The sequence below is a fragment of the Eucalyptus grandis genome, chromosome 1 (genome assembly GCF_016545825.1).
Source record: "Eucalyptus grandis isolate ANBG69807.140 chromosome 1, ASM1654582v1, whole genome shotgun sequence".
In the NCBI taxonomy this organism is placed as follows: Eukaryota; Viridiplantae; Streptophyta; class Magnoliopsida; order Myrtales; family Myrtaceae; genus Eucalyptus; species Eucalyptus grandis.
Window position 1 is genome coordinate 18,205,226 of NC_052612.1, and position 23,912 is coordinate 18,229,137.

General features: G+C 37.1%; 1 pseudogene; it reads right to left on the reverse strand.

The window, feature by feature from the left end:
• Positions 1–7,866: 7,866 nt before the first annotated feature.
• On the reverse strand, positions 7,867–9,372 carry LOC104453064 (annotated as a pseudogene).
• Between the last annotated feature and the right edge of the window lie 14,540 nt (positions 9,373–23,912).

Genomic DNA, 23,912 nt, shown 5'->3' on the forward strand with positions numbered 1-23,912 from the left:
AGCTGCTAAGGAATGCTGCTCTCACTAAGCTGACAGTTCAAGCCCTTAGGTTGATATAGTATACTTGTATACTGCTCTCGCGAAACTAACATATCAAAGCCTATAGGCTAATATAGTATACCTATGATGCTCACTCTCAGCTGATAAAGTATACTGCTTGCACTAAGCTGACATATCAAACCCGTAGGCTCTAGTATATTGTTCTCACCATCTAAGAATGCCACAATTTTTATCATTTCCGATCAAACTAATTGTGTGTAGGTACACGGTTGGCCTTAGCCAAAATACAATATTTTACCTTTTGAAAATCCACTAATTTCAATGATCCATAAACACATTTTTGGCATTGTAAATTGACGCCCGATATTTTCTAATTAAATATCGAAATTATTAAATTTTGGGATAAATACCAAAAATCACAAATCACACTCAATTTGCACCATCCACCACTCAATTAAATAAACCAATCATATTATTGCGATCGGCATAAAATTCTGGTCACCGACTCGGTCTAATTTTCAGAAAATAATAATTAATTAAATAATTACGAAAATTAATTAATAAATACTAATAAATAGTAAAAGTGCACACTTATGCTGGAAAAGCCTAATTAAAAGCTGAGACGGGCTCGGAAAATTTTCGAACCTATCTAGATAAATACTACAACTTATCTACTTGCTAATTGCACTACTCTAACCACCTAATACGCAATATCGAACGATTAAATTAGTAATCAATTCTAATTAACCACCTAATTCATACTTAACATAAACTAATCAACCCTTAAACATAATTAACTTCCTAAGCAGGGATTAGTGAGTAAACCTATTGGATTAGCGATCCAATGAGACCACAGCGACGAGGACGAGGAGACGGTCCACAAACTCCAAAGCGAGGCATCTTTCAAGGTCGGAAGGGCTCCAAAGCGGGCCAAACAATGCCTAGCAAACCCGGGCTTTTCGGTTATGTTCTTGGGCTGAGCAGCTAGAACCGACAGCGGAAAGGGCGGAAAAGGCTGGAAACGACGAAGAAAAGGACCGGTGGAGTTGTAGCAAGTTAGGCAGAGGCAAACAGAGCTTTTAGTGGCTGGACGGCGACTTGGGACTGCCCGATGGTGATCAAGGACGGCTCAGGGCCGTGGCTGGGATAGGGACGACGACCACAGACGTGCGGAGCAGTGCACGAGCAAGTGGATATCGTATAGGCTTCGGTGGTGCAAGCGGTGGCTGTTCGAGCTTTAGCGGACATCAACGAGTGAGGAGAGGGGAGCTACGGCTTCTCTTTGTGATTTTTAGGACTTCTTCGCTCTCCGGGAAATGGAGGATCGACGACAAGGAAGGAGAAGGGGGACAACAAGCTAGGAAGGGGGCACTTGGTCTTCAACTTCACCTCTTTGTCCCGTTGACTTGGCCCCACTATGCCTAGCTGGTTTCCTCTGCCATTTTCCAGCCTCAATCTTCCTCTAGAAGCTATTGAGATGGTCCAAAGGTTGAAGGCAAGAGGGGGCTACGAAGTTGGACTTGATTTTCCCCAAATTGGATCAATCCTCTTCCAATTGAAGCCAAATTTTGGTCCTATAAAATCCGCTGTGGTGTCCTCGATCAAAATGACATTTCTCCAAGCCAATAGAACCAACTTGCATCCCAAAAACACAAATAAAAAATAGTCCCCTGAATTTTCCGGTCAAAAATGGCCATATTTTGACTTTTCGCCAAAAATCATGGTTTGCAGAAAAATCTTTGAAGGATGAGTCAACATTCCCAAAATGACTCTTGACATGAAAATACTTTCAATTTCTAAAATCGGATTCAATTCGCGGTTAATTTCAATCTAGCGCGATTTTAACGTGACTTAACCTAGCGGGTAGCTTTTATAAATTTTTAATGCAAATGACCTATGATCGATTTTCTTCGAGCCATAATGAACCTCTTCGACACATTGGCGACTCTCGGTGGTCGTGAAAATCTCGAGGTTTCAAATACGGACACAAGATACCAAAACGACAGAAAAATCAGTCTAGTGCCGATCAACAAGAATTTTTAAATTTGGTGGAATCACCCACGTTTAACCACATATCTCAATCAAACCGACCTATCTCTGATCTCTAATCGATCTTTACTGTGCCGTAATGATCTCTGTAGATAAGCACAGTCGAGCAGTCGAATCGTGATCGAATTCTCAAGTCTATTACATTAAATAACTTTTTCAAATAGTCTAGTTATCTCACGAGTGATCATCTCTGAGAATAGCACTATAAGCATGTCGATGAAAGGCTCGATTTATCTAATTGAAAACATAATTGAAATTCCAAGATGTCATACTTCGATTCTCGACGAGTTCAATTTCGTGGTTAAAATTGACCGGACGCAATTGTAGCTCGACCCAACCTACTAGGTAGCTTTTAGAGATTTTAGCGCGTTTGACCCATGGTCGATAATTTCGATCCATGTTTGTACATCTCTGACTCATCGGCGACTCTCAATTGTCATAAAAATCTCAAGGTTTCAATTACCAGTACCGGGTATAGAATTGACAGAAAATTGGGTTAATGCCGTTCGACGTGAATTTTGCAATCAGGTGGAATCACCCACCATTCAATTGCACGTTTCCATCGAATCGACCTATATCTGATCACTAATCGATTATAACGGTGTCGTATTGACCATTTCTAATTATCACAATCGAGCAGTCGATTTCTGATCGAATTCTCAAGTCTGTCACGTTTATTTCCCTTAATGGCTTCACCTGATAAATTAGTTAACTCGTGAGTGATCAGCTCAGAGAAAAAGGACCATAGGCACATCGATAAAAAGCCCATTTTATATAATCGAGACAGGTCGAATTCAGGATGTTACACCTATAATACCACTTTTTAGTACAAAGAAGAGAAATATTTATATGACTATTGATGTGAATCATTGCGGAATGATCGTTCTACGAAGGCCCAGATGGTGCGAATTGCAAACCTCAACCTCCAATCAAACCTATGATTGGCAACCTCGGTATGAACGTGACCTGTTGACGAACACGTGTCAACCAACCAACGTTATAGACGCCACGAGCGAAAGAATTCGCTATCTTGCTCGATAAGTCGAATTGACCGCCACAAGAGAATCTTGATTAGGTTAAGTCCTCAAAAGAACAGTAAAAAGAGCTCTCAATTCTTTTTCCTCAAAAATAAAATATATTTTTCCCCAAAGAAATTTGGCAAATCCTTTATATAGGCTGCCACACAAACCCTAAAAACCAACCCTAAAAATCTAATGCATTATATTCTAAAATATTCCTATTTTAGAAGATTCTTAAAAAAGAATATATATATAAATTAACTTGGTCAATTATTTGGTGACAAGATAATTAAATTGCACCAAGATTTCCAAAATTCTTCAAGATTTGATCCAAGGTCATCTTCACGCCAAAGATCACGAACCATGACGCTAACAACTTGCTTGAATTGTTTGGCCCGCGCTCGAGTAATCGAACCAGTAGGAATAGACAATGGGTCCCTAGCACCTCCTCCTCGATATGACTCGATGTCCACATCAACTATCCTTAATCTACTATGAGAATACAGTTTGTCATGGGTCACAAAAAGAAAAAAAGAAAAAAAAAGCAAATAACAAGTACTTAGAAATTGTTTAGGGTTCACTCATTCAAGAATTTAAGGCATGCAACATGTTGTTACTCTTACAATGGCCGAAAAACTGTTATGCTAGTAAAGTGATGCAAAGAATTTATGCATAAAAGGTGAAGAGTTTGATTATATTTCTAGTATCCATGATTGCCTTTCATAATTGAGAAGCCAAAGCCTCAACCTCATGATTCCAAAAATTGGACTCCAATATATCCCTTCAAGGACTCAAAGCCATGAGGCGAATATTAGGTTGGTCAATTTAAATCAAATGCACACTAATGCAGATTATGATCTTTGTGTACTAAAGGCATTCTTACTTGATATGCAAGACCCCGAAAATTGATTATTAGAATTCAATCTAACATTGCCTAAGAATAAAATTGACCTTTTGGTCCACCAATAGTGATTAAATGTCCTAGTGTAACTAAATGATACTACAACTTGCTTAGTATGTTCAACTCCAAATTTATATTTTCAACATATTTCACTTCTTCACAATATTCCAGATCATAAATATAAGTTGCTTTTAGATGTTAGCAAGTTGTGACCCAAAAAGCCAATGTTGAAAATATAATGCCAGTGGTTCCGTTGGTACCCCAATGTGAAGATTCTTGCAAGGCCTAACATGCCAATTAATGCAAATAATTTGGCAAGACTAGTATTACCGCCTAGGGCAAGATGGCTGATTAAATCCACACTGAAACCCTACATAGTTTGCTGAAGAAGTCCGACAACAATTAGGCTTGCACATTCGACAACAATTGGGTGCTATTCTAAATATTTATAGGAAACCACACCAGAAAGGGTTGATAATCAGCCGTTTCAAGAGGTTTATGTTGAGAAAATCTTTATGGTATTTTGAAGATGACAAAATAATCGAATGCTATTAATATGTGCATTGGTTGAATAGATCATGTGAAAGAATCACAAGCCGTTGTCCTAACAGGATGTCTAAAGCTTATGATTTCCCTAGTGCTGACGCCTGAATATTTGTCCGGCAAACCATACTTAAAATTATCGATTAAAATTCTATAAAATATGAATGAATAAAGAAATGAAATGGAAGAAATAAATAAACAGACGTATTAAAAAAAAGAAAAGCCTCTCGCGCTCTCTCTCTCTCTCAGGTACACGCCCTGGGCACGAGGAACACACGCACAGACTCAGAAAATCTCTTTCTCGTCTTCAGCGCTCTGAATCAAATCCAGTGCCTTAGCCCGCGGTGACTACTCTCCGCAGGGTTTTTCGATCCTTCTCAAATTCGTTACATCCGGTTGAAGCTTCTTCCTTTATCTCAGACCGGAGCTAGTCGCAGATGAACTCCGTTGGATGGATTTTATCACTGCCGAGCATCGCCATTAGAGATTCTCGTAATCTGCGTCTGATTTCCATCATCTTTGTCCTCCGATGGAGGAAAACGGCGGTGACTGAAGCTTGATCGAAATTGAACTCTTCACTTCGAGCTCCTAATCATCAAATCGAGTACGAAAGGATTAAAAGCCGGTTCCCGATTTAGATTCGATCAATACCACTGATTTCTCTGTATCTTTCTTGGATCACCAGTGCTCGTCTGAGTCCTCTACAGTCACTGGAGAACCTCCGGACGGAGTTAAAAATAAAATCCTCATCCGGCTCAGGAGCTCCGAGGCGGCTACCTCTCTACGTTTCCAGCATCGCAGTCACGAGAGTGCTCTGTTTGCCCTTGCCTTTTAGTCAAAATCGTTGGAGCACTCAGATTCAGGTTCCTTCCTTCATCACCGGCGTCGAAACTCACTGGTGACATCTCCAGGACCTCTTCCGTGTCAAAGCCAATCGTGTCTGAGTTGATCTCTATAATTGTGAATGTCGTGCATTGCTTTGGTGTTAGTCTGGTCTTGAATACATGCTCTCTGTCATTTCGTTTTGTTCCTCGATCAGACGCTCATCACCTGTTTGCTAATTTGCCTGAATCAATCAAGTGATGTATAGTTGATGTCAAACAGAAACCGAGCTTAAACTGAGAACTAAAGGTCTGGATTAGATGAAGATCATCTCTAATTGAGTATCTATTTGCGACTTGAGACTGTTTTGATGATGCTGAGATGGTTTGGTTATGGATTCCTGTTTTGTAATCGCAACTGGATGCATATTGCCTGTTTGATGATACGTATGAACCGAAGTAGTGTGGATTTGTTCTTGTTGTCGATTGACATAAGAACATATTGACATGATACGCAGATAGTGATCTTATAATGCAATTGCCATGACGTTATTTGCTGGGCAAGATGCATTACATATTGGTCTTCATTACTTTGTGTTAAGTTTTGATTGTTCATTTGTTCTGGTATAGGTTGTTACCTTGCCTCTTAAGATTTACTCTTGGAACTTTGTGAATTCAATTCAGCGTACGTTCTGGGAATCCATGAGGACTGAAAAGCATGGACAGAATAGTATAGAGAATGGATACGTTTGATGCTTAAATGCTCATATATGTGTAATTTTAAAACTGATCAGTGAAAATCAGCCCAAACAAGTCAACCTAATAGTAATATGGTTTCAATCATGTCGATTCCCCCGTTTCTGATTTTGGTGGATTTGGGCCGCAACCAGTCTGAAGATCGCTTTCATGGGCTGCGCAAACTAGACTAAGACTGAATTAGGCCATCTTTTTATTTATTTATATTTTATTTATATTAAATTTTCATTATTTTTGAATAAAGATTGCCTAATTGTCGGCTGAAAATTAGGTATCAACCGTCCTTCCCTTCTCAACATGGCGAGTTCCCTTTTGTAGCGGTAGTTGCACACTCTCAAATCTCATATTAGAGACCTGGTTGTCGACTTGTTGTCACGTGAGCCTATGACCACCACGAGGCCATGCACTATAGATGGATGTGCGTAAGAGAGACAAATGTGTGCGTGTGAATGCATCTGTGTCAATTTGGCCCCAAAAAGGCAAATCAACATTTTCCTTAAACGGCATTTAATTCACTTCAGAAAATATTGTCACTAGAATGACTCAAAATTGGATAGAGACCTTTTTAAAAGTACAAAGACCATTTTGGACAAAAGAAAGTAAAGGAACTATTTTGAATTTCAAGTAAAGAGTACACGATTTTGATCCCACTCTTCTTTTAACCTACTGCATGGGGCATTGTTTGTGATAGCTGCTTCGCAATTTTCTCCCATTTAATATATTTTTTGGCTATAAAGAGGATAAGTGTTTGGACGGTTCCAGCGTTCTTGAAACAAAATATGAACACTATTTTATGTTGTTGAATTCAGGAAAGAGTCGACAATTGGAAAACCCCATTGGTAGCAAAAGTTGATAGACTTGCTTGTCTGTCACAATTTGTAACTGGGAAAATGATATAAATAGTTCCTGAACTTTAGTCTAATATGTAATGTGGTCCATGGACTTTTAATTTGTTCAATGTAGTCTTTGAATCATCTAATGTGCAAATGTTGTCCATAAACTTTTAATACATGTTCAATTTAATTCCTAAACAATATGAAAATATTTAATATTGCCATTGAACTTGAATTAATGGAAGGACAATATTCAACATTTTCATATTATTTAGGTTCTAAATTGAATACGTACCAAAAGTTTGAGGACCACATTGCACATTGGGATAAAAGTTCATGGACTATATTGCACATTAGACCAAAGTTTAGGACTTATTTGTATTATTATCCCTTAGTTATTTACAATCACTTGATAATTTCTTATAAGAATTAAAAAAATTCAACCCATAAAAATAGTATAGATAAGTTTTCAAAATAGTATGAAATAGTTGTTGTCTACCTACTAACATTTACCGAGTCCTCCACCCCTTCTCGCGGCTCCTCTCGGTCTCCCACTCTTGTCTTCGACAATTCACTTGAAAAATTAGTTTCTTTTGATTTTGACATTATCAACTTTTACCTTTTTAATAACAAAAAAAAAAAAAAATTCATTTTAGCGTTCTACATCTGACATACTAAAATTTATTCAAGGGCTTGATTGAGAATAGGGCGGAGTTATAGGAGTTGATCAAGAAAAAGAAATAAAGCATCCAATTGCACAAGCAACATAAGAATAGATACTGCAGATAAATACCTACTTTTTTGTAATGGCGGTTTCTATGATAGATGCAAACCCACTTTCTATTTTGATTAGTAAGCAAGAGTTCTATTGATCAATACACAAACCTGTCTTTTTAATGGTGATGAAGATCTATGAAGAGTAGAAAGATCGAAAATGTTCATTTTAGAGTGTAATAACCGAACCTTAGTGGAATTCTTCATGGACATAAGTGTCTGAACAATACTTTATCCCAGAATCGATAATAAGCAAACCTCCATAATCTGATAAAGGCTTCAAATCCAAGCGGTATGCCCATATAAAACCACTTCTTCTCGCTATCATTGTTGTCGCCAGCATCATCTGGGTCACTTTTTGATGGAACACAACCCGCTTCGTTCGTCCTGTTTGTGGTAATTGAGCAAGTTTTCTCAAGCGGAATCCCGCACAATTCATGGTTTCCTCGGAAAGAACTTGAGCAATTTGTTTCCAGCTGTGGTCCACACAATCCGATATTGCCTTCAAAGGAACTTGCTGGAAAGGTGAGAAACTGTTTGACTACTGGGATGCATCCCACAAATTTATTATATGAGAGGTTCAGGAAGGAAAGAAAAGTAAGATCTGAAAGCTGTTGGGGAATTGTCCCATTGAGGTCATTCTGTGAAAGGTCCAAGGACTCAAGCTGTCGCAAGTTTGCTAGGGATAAAGGAATTGGCCCCAAGAATCCATTTTTTGATAAGTTGAGGAAGTGAAGCGCTTTCAGATCCCCCAGAGTATCAGGTATTTGACCTTCTAAATTGTTGCATGAGAAGTCGATTGAAGTGAAAACAGTCAAGATCTTCACCAGCTCCACTTGCAAACCTTTGATGGTGACACTTACTGTGTCCTGATAATAGAGTGGACCTTTGAGGAAGCCGATAAAAAGTCCAGAAATGTTTTTGGATATGATTGATGTCTACATTAGCCTTCATGGCCTCCCAGGTTGTGAGGCATTTAGCAGGCAGAGGGCCACTTAAATTGTTGGAGATATGTCCACAATTTGAAGCATCTTCCAAGTGCCATTAGTCCCTGGACATCAAACCTTCCATGGAACTTGTTGGATCGTAAAACAAGGACACGTAGACTTGCAATGCTCTTCAATTCACATGGAAACACGTCATCAATTTGGTTGTTTCCCAAGTCTAAAACTTCCAGAGTTGTGCAATTTGCCAATGACTTGGGAACTGCCCTTGTAATTGATTAATGCTGAGATCCAAAGTCTTCAAACCACATGTTTCGGGGAAATTGATAATGCCGCCGTTCAAGGCATTATTTCGCAGATCTAATACCTTGAGAGACTCCATCACCAAGCAATCAGGTATATTTCCCATCAATTATTCTGAGATAGGTCAAGCATCTCAAGATATTCAGCTTTGCAAATTGATTTTGGGATAGACCCGTGGAACTTGTTATTAGACAGGGAGAGGAATAATGCGACAGAAAGATTAATAGCAGGTGGAATGAATAAAGTGAAATTGTTACTTGAGAAGTCCAAGTATGTGGCAAATGGCGGCAGTGGTAACGTTTGTCCACGGAGCCTGTTCTTGTGGAGGTCGAGAACTGTAAGAGTATAAGTAATATTAGGTGACAGTGTTTCAATATCATCTAGCAAATTGGATGAAAGATTGAGATACAGAAGATTTTGAAGCCCCATATCCATTTGGTATCTTGCCCTGAATTTGATTGTTAGAGAGGTCTAGATATGCCAATCCGTGTTGCTCAGCGATGAAATCAGGTAAAGTCGCCAACTTTAACGTTGTAATGTTAGGGAATGAAGACGCTTGGGAAGCAATATTTGTGGCATCAATGGAAAAACGATTGCAAGAAAGATCCAAATACAAAAGATTTTTCAGTTGCTGAACCAAACTAATATGGAATGAGCCACTGAAATTATTGGAAGAAAGTGAGAGGTACATGAGCCCTCGGAGTTTCCATATAGACTTCGGTAGTTCTCCTCCTATATTGTTGTTGCTCAAATCAAGTTTATCCAGTTTGTGCTGTGCAGCATTAGAAAATTCATTCACTTGACCAGAAAATTGGTTGTTGGAAAGTTGAAGCTTCTGAATTGATGGAAGTGTAAACAGAGATGAAGGAATATTTCCTTCAAGTGAATTGAATTGCAGGTCGAGAATAAGAAGACTCGAGAGATATTCCCATTGGGTCGAATTAATCAGACCAATTAGACTATTGTGGGACAAAGCGATTTGTGTTAGATTCTTGGACTTGCTTAGTGATGGAATTGAACCACTAAAATTGTTGAATGAGAAGTCCAAATAAGTCAGTTGCAAAAGATACGTGAAAGAGCTTGGAATATTTCCATCAAAACTGCACTTCACCAGTTCTATTCTTGACAGATTTCTGAGTTTACCAATTGAATCTGGAAGCCTCCCGACATACTAGTGAAACTAAGAAGCAGTGTCCCAAGAGAACCATTCTCCGCAAATTCTGGCAAAGAACCCTGAAGAAGTTCATTGAATGATAGGTCAAGGGTCTGAAGTGTTTGTAACTGGAAGATTTTTCGAGGGAATTCTCCTTGCAGGCCACAGGAACTGAGATGCAGATTTTAAATTGTTGAATAGGGCAAAGAACTCTGGGACGGTGGTAGACAGATTATTGCCGCTCAGTTTAATCACCGACAGAGAATGAAGTTTCACGAGGGAAGAGCAAGACTCGATGGGACCTGATAAATAACAATTCATCATGCTCAACACTTGAAGTTTTGGCAGTGAAGAAGACAAGGCATTGCACAATTCGTTGCCTGTAGCAGAAACGTTCACCCCATCAAGGTACAGCTCTCTCAACTCGGTAAGATTCCCAACAAGCATCTTTAGATTCGGATTCTCAAGTTTCAGTGAAATGAGCTCAGGAAAATAAATCTGGGATACATCAAGAGTAACCAACCTTGTCAAACGTGATATTCCAATTGGAATCTGTCCTGTGAAGTCCGGCATTTGAAAGATTCAGGTGGACCAAATTGGTAAGATTACCGAACCCAGATGGGATCTCCGAAAAGCTGGAAGCGGTTGAAGGCCAAATTCAGCCTCCGAAGATACTTGAGTTTGAAAAGACTCGATGAATCGGTAAGTCCACCAGCAATACTCTCGTTGCTCAGATCAAGATCCGTAACTTGGCCCCCTTCGCAGGTCACACCGTCCCAAGAACCATTGCTCCGATTCCATTTGATCAATTTAGTGGAAAATGAAGCAGAGAAGTCGAGGTTATTCTTCAATTCCAGCAGCAGCAATTTCTGATTGCCAAGACATTGGCCCGAGGCCAAAACCGTGCCTATGCTGAAGGGGTTGGTATGCACGAGTATTAAGACCAGCCATAGGAGGAGCCAAGTCCTCATTTGTTTCAAGCAGATAGGAAACACTATTTTACAGAGTTTGTGTGTGAACACATACAAGGAGCTGTGTTCTTAATGGAAGGCAGATGAACATGAACTTCCTTGTATGAGATTCCTATGAAGCTGCGTTTGGTCTAATTCTTTTTACATCCTATCATTAATTTTTTAGTCCCTACTTGTCACTATCTAAAGTTGACTTGACTTGCGATTGCAAATTCATCAAGTCACTTGGTTGAGCCAATGGTGGACTTCAGTGGTTGTCAACTGTTGATGAAGGAAAGCCAAGAAAGAAAAACGAGAGCAACTCTTTCCCTTGCTATCATTCCCCGCTTTCTACGGTACAAGATCCCTTCTAGAGAAGAGGTATTCATTTAGCTCCCATTTTGTTTCGACAAGGTCTATCATTCTTGGAGATTTTCTGATTAATGGTCAATATTGGGAAAGTAAGACACTCAAAGATGGAGCTCTCAAGACTCCTTTTCATGTTACACTTAGACTGATCTTTGAAAGTTAAGGAAAATGGAGACATCAGCCGGAGCACATCACCAATAAAACTTAGTGATTCGTGTTTCTTGGTCTTTACTTTTTCATTAATTTCAATATATCAGATTTTTTTTTTTCCTTTCAAACTTTGGTCATGTCCTTATTGTGCCTATGGAATGTACAATCAAGGGTCGAACAGTTTTCTCTAATTATCCTGTCTCATGATTCAGAGCTGAACTCCTCCGGTACATTTCCGCCTCACAAATATATAAGCCACGTTGGGATTTCAAGCAGCGCTACACTGCTACTGTTTGTGTTCCAAGCATGTCTCCTCTAACGTTGATCCTCATGAGATGTCTCATGAGTATTGACCAGGAGGCTTCGAGATTCGTCAATGATCTCCCTATGGATGTCAGGTTCGATGTTGGCTCAAGCTACTGGACCGAGTAAATCGGGGAATTGGCCAAATACCACTGGAACAACTGGCATGTGAGATGGACGGGATTAAGCCCGAGCACTTTGGCAGCCCTTGGTGCTTCGTTACGGCTATTGCTGCTTTCGTTCTCTTTGTTTTTAGCATCTTTAAGGCCTTCTTCACCGCTTATGCATATTATCATCCCAAGAACTAACCAACCTCAGGAACTCAATTTCAGAAACTTATTTAGAAAAATCGTATCAAACCAAAGAAATATGTGACATTCCTGGTTTATTTCTTAATATCGCTTCGGCTGCTACCTATAATTGGTTTTATATTGCTTAAAACTTGCATCTTCATTGCAGCTAGATCATGGGCTACCACATGAAACTAATCCTTGATAGACGAAGAGCACCATATTGATGCTAGAATTTAACATTTTCAAAAAACTAACAAAATGTGATTGCAGCAAATTGAAATTAGCATACCATATTCTTCATCCAACATGATTGTGGACTTGTGAGTAGCAATAATCATTAATCAGACCAATGATGAAGTGAACTAGTCAACCAGGTCCAATTTCAAGCACATGAACATAGCAAGAATTTGTAAACCTTTCAGGATTGAAATTTTTATACCCAAAAACTCCACGTAGCTTCTTAGAGCTGGGAAGGTTGCACCTTTGGTCCTGTTTGGTGGGCAAACGCGTGAAGAATCTTTATTTTTATCCGAACATGAAGAATGTTTTTATTTGGAGGACTTTCTGACAATAGAGAATTATGGAAAGAAAAGACAATTGAACTTACTCCAACAAAGCATGATGACCAAAGTACACGTGTTAGTTTTTAGTTGACTTGACTAGAGAATGCCGCAATTTCGTTTCAGTGGACCTCCCCCATTCAGTGTTCTATAAAATTCCGTTGATGAAAAACGCAAAAATTTTCTTGTGGAAGGTAATTACATAACATCACCAAAAATTCGAAATACTGACACTGACATGTAAAAAGTGATCAATATCTAGTTAATTCGATTAGCAATTTGAAATTAGCGATGAAATAACAACTTTATCATTGACAAACTCAATGATATATTACCACTTGTTTTTAGATTTTACAAATGGAATCATAAGTAAATGTTACAAATGAAGTAACAATTTTATTATCCACAAATATGGTAGTAGACTAACGCTTATTTTTATATTTTACAAGCGAATGCATAATTGTTTGTAAGTTACCAATGAAATAACAATCTTACTATCTACAAACCCAATAATAGAAAACCATTTACCATGTTGTGATTAAGTTTTGAGTAGTAAATATATAACTAGAACATTTACAGTTATAAGTCACTAATATTGTTGCAAAATAAACTTCTTAGTCCCTAAGCGCCGCTATCTTAAGCTGACCTGACTTATGAATGGAAATTCATCATTCCTTGCTTTCTACAGTACAAGTTCCCTTCTAGAGAGCAGATACTCATATCTCCCATTTTATATCTACAAGGTTTATTGTAATCAGGACCCCATTTTTCTGTTTAATGTTCACTATTGGGAAAATAAGGAACTCAAAGATGGAGCTCACGGACTCGGTTTTCCTATTACATTTGAATTGATCTTTGCAAATTAAGTAAAATGAAGACATCAATCCGAGGAGATCACTAGTAAAACAAAGGCGATCCGCGTTTCTTGGTCATTACGTTTGCATTCTCACACGTCAGATTTTTCTCCTTTCAAACTAAGGTCAAGCTCTTATTGTGCCTATCAAATTTACGATTGATTCTCCAACAGTTTCTCTAATTATCCTGTTTCATGATTCAGAGCTAATCTCCTATACGTTTCGGCCTTTGAAAATATGTAAGCAATATGTTGGGATTTCAAGCAGCTGTTACCATTTGAGCTCGTCTCTATTGGGATAATATGGCTTCGAATTGGATAGAACAATGAAGTCAGATTTTTAGAGTAATCAAATCGGACTTTGAGGCGTGATATTACTTTTTTTAAAGATTTATTTGCCCCCACAAAGTTGCTAATGGTCACCAGTAAATTTCCTCCAGGATACAACAAAGTCTCAAATGAAAATACTAGATAGCAATTCTAGTATTTCTCTAGGGTCTCTCATGGGAAACAATTGGAAACAATGGCTATAGTTTCTTTTGAAAGAAAACGAAAAAAATGGAAGAAGATGGTTTTTGATCTCAAAACAAACATACTTATCTTTGTCTTTCGAATAGAGGCAACTCTTCCAAAGGTTGCAAAAAAGAATAAAGACAACCTTTCGGGAAATGTTGCAAAATGAACAAATACATCTCAAAGGTTATGTAGAAAAGACATAAGAAATTCGAAATTAAATAAATAATAAATAAAAAATAACCGTAAATTTTCGTGAACAATCGCATTGTTTCAACAAGATTTATAGTTAATTTTTATAGAAATAAATCCTAATTTTCAATAAATAAAATAATGATCGTCGGTTAGTGCCAAATCTCGTCCACATGCGTACTCACATTTTTTCGATGTGGGACAAGGCACCTCTTCATTTATTTTATAAACAAACTACCAACAATATCCATTGACGCTTCTTACCTTTTACCAAAAAAAAAAAAAAAAAAACAATATCCACTAACACGATCCTCATGAGGTTGTGAGATTCTTCAATGATCTCCCTAAGGATGTTAGGTTCGACATTGTCTCCATTGTTACCATTCAAAGCTAATCTCCTTAAGGATGTTAGGATTTAACCTTTCATACACAACATGATAGTTGACTATATTGGTCAAGCAAGCACGTGAAAAACATCGAACTTACTTCGATCAAGCAGAGGACCAAAGTACACGCAATAGCATTTAGTTGATTTGACTAGAGAATGCAAAATTATCATTGCCTCCCCCTTCCCAAAAAAAAAAAGGCCCAAAGTACACGCAGTAGCATTTAGTTGATTTGACTAGATAATACAAAATTATGGTTGGGGTGTTGGGTCCCCTAGGGATGTCCATATTCCCATTTTTGAATAAAACGTAATTGCAGTAGGTATGAAATGTTGGCAATAAATTTGAAATGTCGATGATAACAAACTCGATCGTAGATTATCACTCATTTTTTTTCTTTTTGTAAGTGACTATGTAAATGTTTGTAAGTTACCAATAAAATTAAAGTTTTATCATTCACAAACTTAGCAGTAAATTGCCACTTATTTTAGTTTCTACAAGTAGACGCATGAATTTTTGTAGATTGTCAATTGAAATAACATTTCTACCTTCCACACAACCCAATAGCAATTACCACTTATTTTTTAGACTTTACTAGTAGACACGTAAGTAAGTGTTTGTAGGTTACCAATTAGATAATAATTTTATCGTCCACAAATCAAATTGTGAAATTACAAGAAGGCGCATAACTATTTGTAAGTTATCAATGAAATAACTATTTTACCATCCACAAGCTAAACAGTAAATATGTAGCGTAGGTGGTAAGTTATTAGAACATTGACAATCATAAGTTTGCACAAACAAGTCAATTTACTTAATCAATAGGTAGCAAGTTGGATGATGAACCACCGTTATATAAAATTTATGGATGTTGCTACAGGTTTATTATTGAATGGAAACTATTATGTATGGGCCGAACAGAATATTAGACATTTTGTCATGAGTTTTAGACGATTCATCACGACCAAGAATATAGTACATGGTTTCCATGGCATTTTCTTCGGTCCTACTGTACAGGGCAATTTATTTGATAGCCACTTTGCAATCTTCTCTTGTTTAATATTTTCTGGGCTACAAATAGGATCATGTTTTGGACAATTTCGGCCGTGAAACACAATATGGAACGGTATTCCATACTGTCGAATTTTTGTAAGAGTTTGCCATTGTAAGACCCCGATGGTAGCAAAAATTGACCGATTACTTGCTTGGTCTATACGTTAGTAGTACGATCACTTCTTCTTCTTTTTTTTTTAAGTATTTGATTGCTTGAAGTTAATTATAATTCTATAATTTACCAACATTTATTTCTTAAGCCATTAGCTTGTTAGGCTCTGTTTGGTAACGTTTCAAATTTTCAATTTTTTGTTCTTTTGTTCATTGGAATAGAAAAAAATAGAAATTCATTTGGTAATGTTAATTAATTTTTTCTATTTCCTAAAATAGAAAACTGGCTAGAAAATAGATTTAAAACATAAACAATGAGTTAAAAAAATTACTTCTTGTTCTCAGGAACAATTTTTGGAATAAGTCATTTTCTTTCTTTTCTTTTTTCTTTTCCCTTTTCTTCTTCCTCCTCTACTAATCGGTCATTGTCACTTGCCACTAGTCGCTGGCAACCGCCGTCGATCGTTGGTCTTTGGTCGCCAGTTGCTGGTCGTCGATCGCCAGTCATTGATCACCGGTCACCGGTGCCACCACCGGAAGAAGAGAGGAAAAAATGAAAAATCTCAAAAAAATTATTAAAAAATTAAAAGGAATTTTATGTCACAAAAAAATTTGTAGATCGTATCAAAAACATTATCATTCTTTTTCTATTCTGGGAATAGAAATTTTATACATTTACCAAATACGTTCTTTTACTCAACTGCTCTTGGGAATGGAAATAGAAAATTACTATTCTTGAAAAAAATTATTCTCGAAACAGAAATGTTACTAAACATACCCTTAAAGTTACAAATTTTCAAAACAAAACTACCAACCTTACTTTGAGTCACTTAGCAACAATTTTTTTTTCCGATTTACCAACCATTTCGATAGTTCATGAAATTTTGTTAAGTCAAATACAAACATGATAAACTTACCACATAAGAGTTTATTATTCTTCTATAAGAGTTTAGTCGCGTGTAGACTGTAGGTTACTGAGATAGTTGTTGATTACTAAATAATCAAATAAAGGTCGGTAATTTAGTTAAATAAAGTTAATAATTTCAGAAAAAAAAGGTTTATAAGTTTAAATTCCACTGATAAATTATTGTAATTACCAGAATAGTTGGTAATTTTGAAAAGAGTTGATAATTTCTCTTATATTAAACTAAAAGGAAAAAAAGAAGGAAAAAAGGCAAAAGTAAAACGCCGGAAAATGGGCCTTATCTTTATTTAGAGGTATAAAGGATAGTATAAAGGAAAATAAAAAGAGGGGAAAATCTGGAAAGGTTTAAAATTTAAAGAAAGAAAATAAAAAGCGAAGTGTAGGCGCAGGGAATTGATCATCTTTGCACATTGCACGCCAGACAAGTACCATGGCCCACCTCTACCGGTCCAAAGGATTATTACCGTACTTTCTCTCCCTTGTGCGACCTCCACCATACATAATGGAAACGCGTGTTTGTCGGTTAAAGGAGCATCGACGTTTCACCCATGACAAATTCTAGTACTCACCCCCGGGTTTTCTCTTTTTGTATTTGCATATTGATATAGTTGAAGGATTTCTTCCTTCTTTTTTGTTTCGTAGTGAGTTTTGCTATGTTAAGAGTGGTTTGATACAGTTTTTTAAGCTTTTATTATTTTTTATTTTTATTATTTTGGATTGAGTAGTCAAGTACCCAATTAGCTTCCAATAAGACTCAAAACCAAGAGCATAAGGAGAGGAGAAAACTTTCTTGCTATCTAAAACAACACCCGATTGTTAGATTTTCAATGTAATTAAATTGTCAAAATTTATATAAACCAAAAGAGATCCAATTGAATAATTCATAAATAAAAATCGACCCTCCAATGAACACCACATTGCTCTAGCTAATTGAAAGCTCTCTCTTCTCTTTTGGTGCAAGATTTTGACAATGTAACAAGAAAACTAGTTATCTTAATATTGACAAACGCTAAAGAAACATCATAAAGTTGACACCTCTTTTTAGACAAACTTGATAAACTGAATGGAAATTCAACTTGATTGCGGCACCCTAAACTAAATCACCCCATGTGCGCTCTACTTCTAAATGTTTGACTTAAGCACTCACGGCTGCCTAGACATTTGAAGTGATTTGCTTGTCGATGATGCTCACAATTGAAAAAAACTAAACACGTTTATGGTACAGAGGTGTTGCAAATTGGAGCATTAATGGCACCGTAGAAAGCTCTATTTTGTGTTTTTTTTTTCTCATTTGCAATTGAAAAGGACGAAAAAAATAAATTAGAAAAAGAAATAAAAAAGAAACTAAGACCAAAACCAACAAACCAAATGATTTTGACAAAATAGCAGAACCAATGACCACGATCAAGAAAGATGCATGAACGAGTGAAGCTAGAGGAAAAAGAAGCTTGACTTTCGGAAGCCTTCACAGCTCAATGATGTTTCCAACATGACTGATGAGCCTTAGAGAAATGGCAACTTTCTCCGGCGACGAGGAAAAGACCATCGACTTGCAAGATAGAGCTGTTCTTAGAGAGAAAGTGACCATATTTGCGACTATGACAAGCAAATGCATATGGGTACTCTTGAAGACAATGACTCAAAAATGAAAATGCTGAAATGTTATATCTTTACTTAATAATTTATATTTATAATGTGTTACAATCAAGTGATTATATATACCCAAACAATATATAAGAAAGGAAGTAATCTAATGTAACAAGCAAATTAGTTATCTTAATCTAATAAGGAAATTCTAGGAAATAATCAAATGTCAAAGCAATATTCCTAATATCTAATAATATCTCTAATAAAAATCTTTTAATAGGAAATTCTCTGATATTCATCAATATAAAGCCCATAAAAATGAGGACATGTGGGAGGCATCCAGGAAATTTCGTGCGAAATGGGCAATTTCAAGAATAGAGAAATGCAGGGGGAGTAAAAAGAGGGGATGCTTTGGCTTGGAACAAGGAGCAGTCAAAGTAAACGTCTGCTGGTGGGGACGATTCTGTCTAGCGTTAACGTAAGTAGCGGGACTGATGCTGTTACCTGCTCTGTGGACTTATGTGTCGGGAATTGGAGCAGAAACGTGTTTTGTCTGTTGACATTTCTTTATTCGTTTTCGGATTCTTTGGTGTCAATTTATGTTACACTGGCTAGACCAAGAAAAATCGAACTTCAATGGAGAGGATATGACCAGCTCAGGGAATTGGTATATCAGCTTTGGTTAATGAAGAAAACATAGAGAGTTAAATGGTGGTGAAATCCAAATGGTGGTTTAGTATAAGGATGATTGAGACATTGTCCCCTTAGAAGCATTAGATTTTATGTTAGGTCCATTCTTGTCGCAGCCACTAAAGCCAATATTGAATTAGAGATAGATATGGTTTTCATGTGAACGGTCCATTTTTTGGATTGGAGATAGTAGACATACAAAAGATTGCTAAAAATTTCACAAGTTCTTTGATAAAAGAAAGTACCTATTGTTCACTTGTTAAAGTTTGATAAATAATAGATAACGAAATTTTTTTCTATTGATTGATGATTGTTCTTTTGTTAATGTGTGCTTGTGTCTACTTAAGTGTTCCAACTATTTTAGTAATCTTGACTAGTAGGCAAATGATTCTTATTAGCATACTTAATTTAATTATATTGTAATTGTATTGTTTTTACATTGGGAATGTATCCACTAAGGTTGACCTCCATAGAGGTGTTAAATGGGTTGTGCAACCCATTTATGGACCCATTTATGGTTAAATGGGTCATTAATTTAATTAAATATATGGGTTTTAAATGGGTTAGAGAGCTAACCCATTTATCAATCCATTAAAAATAACTCATTTATTTTCACTCAAAATCTCACCATTTCTCTCATCTCTTTAACTTTATAATTTTTTATATAAAAACCGAAATTATAATTATTTTTATTTTAATTCTTTTTTCTTTCCATTTTTTTCTTTCTTCTTCCTCCGGTCGCCGGCACGGCGATGGCGGCGACCGGCCAAGCGAGCCTCGAGCTCGGCGGCGCGGCGTCGGACGAGCTCGAGCTCGCCGGATCGGGAGCCTCGCCGATCCGGCAAGACTCGAGCTCGCCGGCGTCGGGCGAGCTCGAGCTCGCCCGGATCTCGGCGAGGCGGAGGCCTTGCCGACGCCGGCGAGGGGCAAGCTCGAGCTCGCCGACGCCGGCGAGCCTTGAGCTCGCGAGATCGGCGAGGCGGAGGCTGGCGGCGTCGGCGAGGCTCGAGCTCGCCGACGCGGGCGAGCCTCGAGCTCGCCGGATCTGGAGCCTCACCGATCGGCAAGACTCGAGCTTGCGGATCTGGGAGACTCGAGCTCGCCGGATCTGGCGAGCCTCGAGCTCGCCGCGTCGGCGAGTGGGCGAGCTCGAGGCTCGCCTTTGTGGCCGTGGCCGCGCGATCATCGTGGCGGCGGGCGACCGAAGAAGAAGAAGAAAGAAGAAAAAAGAAAAAATAAAAAATAAAAATAAATATTATATTCTTTAAAATAAAAATAAAAATAATTAAAAATTAAATTTAAAAAATAAAAATTTAATTTTAAAAAATTAATTAATTAATTAAAATTCGATTTTTTAAAAATAATTGTTTGAAAAATTATAAAATTGTCCATTAAATTTGTTGTATAAAACCATTTTAGCAATATCATTTTTAATATATATATATAAACTTTTTTAGGTTTCGTTAAATGGGTTGGGTATGAATCGGGTACGGGTCAGGTCGGGTATAGGTCAAAAATTTTACACTGTAATAAATGGGTCATAAACGGGTTAAATGGGTCGATTTGGGTCGGACCATTTATGACCCGACCCAAACCCGACCCGACCCACCCGTTTAACGGGTCTACCTCCATAGTAGATGTACGGTAATAATCCACGTCCAAAATTTATTTGCTTTACCCCACTAAGTAACATCATTTTTCACAAAGTCACACCATATGCAAGATTTCTCTTTGAATATATGTCCAGTGATGATCGAGACTGATTTCTTAGTGGTGTCGGGAAAATTTTTTAGCATGTACATAAAAGAGGTCTAGTTGATCAAATTGATATTCATATTTGAACTAGACTAGACTAAAAAAAAAAAGATTAAATACTTGACTCAAACTCAATCTCATAGAAGCTCAACTTTTCGGATTGAGTTTGACTCGAATTTTTTTTTTTAAATAAACTTGAAATGACTCGGTTCAATTCGACTTGGGTTATTATCAACGAGTTTTGTGGGAGCTTGATTCAAGCTTGAGTTCAAATTCAACTTTCATAAAGTTTGAACTGATGAAAGGTTCCAACTTGACTCAATCTCGCACTTGAATTTGAGAATAATTTAGGCAATTTCGAGTAGCTTGATTGGTTTGCACATGAAGAAGTAATTAAAACCTAATTTCAAAGAAGCAAGTGAGAAAATGCTAGGAAAGCACATAGTCGTTTCAATCTTGAGTGCCGTGTATTTCATTCTAGTTGAGGTTTTTCTTGAATTGGGTTAAATATATTTTCAATCCTCTAATTCATAATATTTGTGCGATTGTGTCCTTGAGAAGGCAAGCCATTACCACTTCGATGGACACTTGGAGTACACCATGACTGCTCCTCCGTAAGTCGAGCCCGTGATAAATTCTTCACATTTTCCAACCATCACCAATCATCGCTGGTGGTGGCTACGTCTGAAATCCTCCATCCGTTCTCACATCCCTCGCTTTTCTACCTTTGTCTTCTACATTTTACTTTCTTATTTTTCCTAAAATAAAACTAGTTTCTTTTGACTTATTTCACTTTGGAAGTTACTGAGAAAAATCACGACGCTAAGCAACAAAATTAATTTATTTAATTAACATAATTTCTCAATTAAAAGAAAAGGCTATGTCTTTTTTTGTAGAAAAAAAATAGAAAAATAAAAGAAGTCTTTCTAAGACGTCGAGATTAGAACTTGACAACTATTAAAAATTCTTTCGGCTAATCTTATTTCAACATCATAAAACAATGACATTATGTGAATCAATTTCCTTTTTGTACAGCATGGTATCGATGTAGACAATCTGTTAAAGGTAGATAGATACCACAACTTGTCAATGTAACACCAAAATGCATCTATGTCTGATTTTTGTTCATTAAATAAGTAGATGCAAGAAAATAAATAAATTGATATGTATATATTTGAGTGCAACTTCCATTCGATTTTACGGAGTTTGTGAGTGAACCCATACAAGGAGGAGCTATGGTCTTATTGGGAGGCAGATGGACATGAACTTCCTTTTATGAGAGTTCAATGGAGCTGTGGTCTATAATTCTTATCACATCGTACCACTAATGCCTTGTCCCTACGCGCGATAATCTTAAGTTGACTTGACTTGCGAATGCGAATTCATTAAATGACTTGGTTGAGCCAGCTGTGGCGTTCATTGAATCTTTGACCGTTGACGAAGAAGAGTCCGGAAAGAGAAAAAACATCAGCATCTCTTTCCCTTTCTACAATACAAGTCCCTTTCTAGAGAACAGATATTTATCTCGCTCCCATTTTATCTCTACAAGGTTCAATTGCATTTGGACTGAACACCGGAAGTGAAGGAGAATGAGGATATCAGTTGGAGGAAGTGTAAAGAGAGATGGCCAGATGGTTCCCTCCAACAAGTTGTACCTCAAATCTAGTTTTACGAGGTTCGGAACTCCTTCCCATCGCGGGGATAACACGATATGTCTGAGATTCATGGACATATTGAAAGAAGGAATTGAACCCAATTAGATTAATATTATTTAAAGATCAGTCCAAAGTAAGTCAACTCCGAAAGGTTCCCCATTAAGGGGGTCGATCCTTTGAAACTGCAAATAAACAATTCTAATCTCGACAAGTTTCTGAGATTACCCATTGAAGCTGGAACACTCCCTGAAATATACGTGTAACTGAAGACCAGAGTCTCAAGATAACCATCCTCCGGAAAATCGGCAAGGAAACCTGAAAATCAGCAATCACCCAGACCAAAATTCTCCATTTTACCCAACTTTCTTATTATTTGTATATTTTGAATGATCTTGGAAATTTTTTAAAAAATAAAGACATCAGTCGGACGATATCACATGGAAGCCTAATTAGTCTGTGTTTGTTAGTCGTTATTTTTTGCATTCTTTCACATATATTACATAATTCCACTTTCGAACTAATATGAAGTAATTATTGTGCCTATTGAATTTAAATGGTTATTGGTGAAACACGAGAAAATAACCAAACAAGTCTTAAATCTATTGTACTTATATCAATTTAGTCATAAACATGTTAATAAGAGATAAATTTAACAAATTAAAAAAATTATCTATGTCAGGTCATGCGATATAAGATGACTTGTGTTGACTAGACCACTATGTCAGTAATTTTGTCTAATATTGGGCATAATAACTAACTTGACAAATCGTTAAAAGATTTATGATTAAATTATCCAAATTGAAAGGTTAAGGACTAAATTGACACGAATACAATAGGTTTAAGACTTTTTTTTGTAATTTCCAGGTAGAACACATTCTTTGATTATCCTCTCACATGATTTGTATCTAAACTCCTTAGGTACATTTCCACCGTTGAAATATTTAATAGCGATGTTGGCATTTCGAGCAGCACTTTTGTTACTGTTCCAACCTCAACACTTAGTTTCAGAAACATATTTAGAGAAATCTTATCAAACCAATGAAATTAGTGACTTACTGGTTCATTTCTTGACACAGACCTGCTCCATGACATAATTTATGGTACATGAAGAACATTATGTTAAATGCAGGATTTAACAATTCTAGAGAACTTACTAAACGCTAGCGTCGGTGATTAAAATCAGCAGACTTTATTTCTTATACAGCATGATTGTTGACTTCAAAGCAGCAGTAATCACTAATCAGACCATTGATGAAATCAACGAGTCACCCAGGTTCCAATGGCACACACCAAGCTTAAGAATTCCATGTACTTTGTTAGGCTAACCTTCCTAGCAATAGACATACAGGTCTTGAATTTCTTAAGTCCAATCATCTTCTACTAGATGCACATCCTCAGTTCTATTGACAGTTTATAATGCCCAATCATGGAGAGGTAAAACTGTGAACTTACTCTAATCAAGCATAACGAC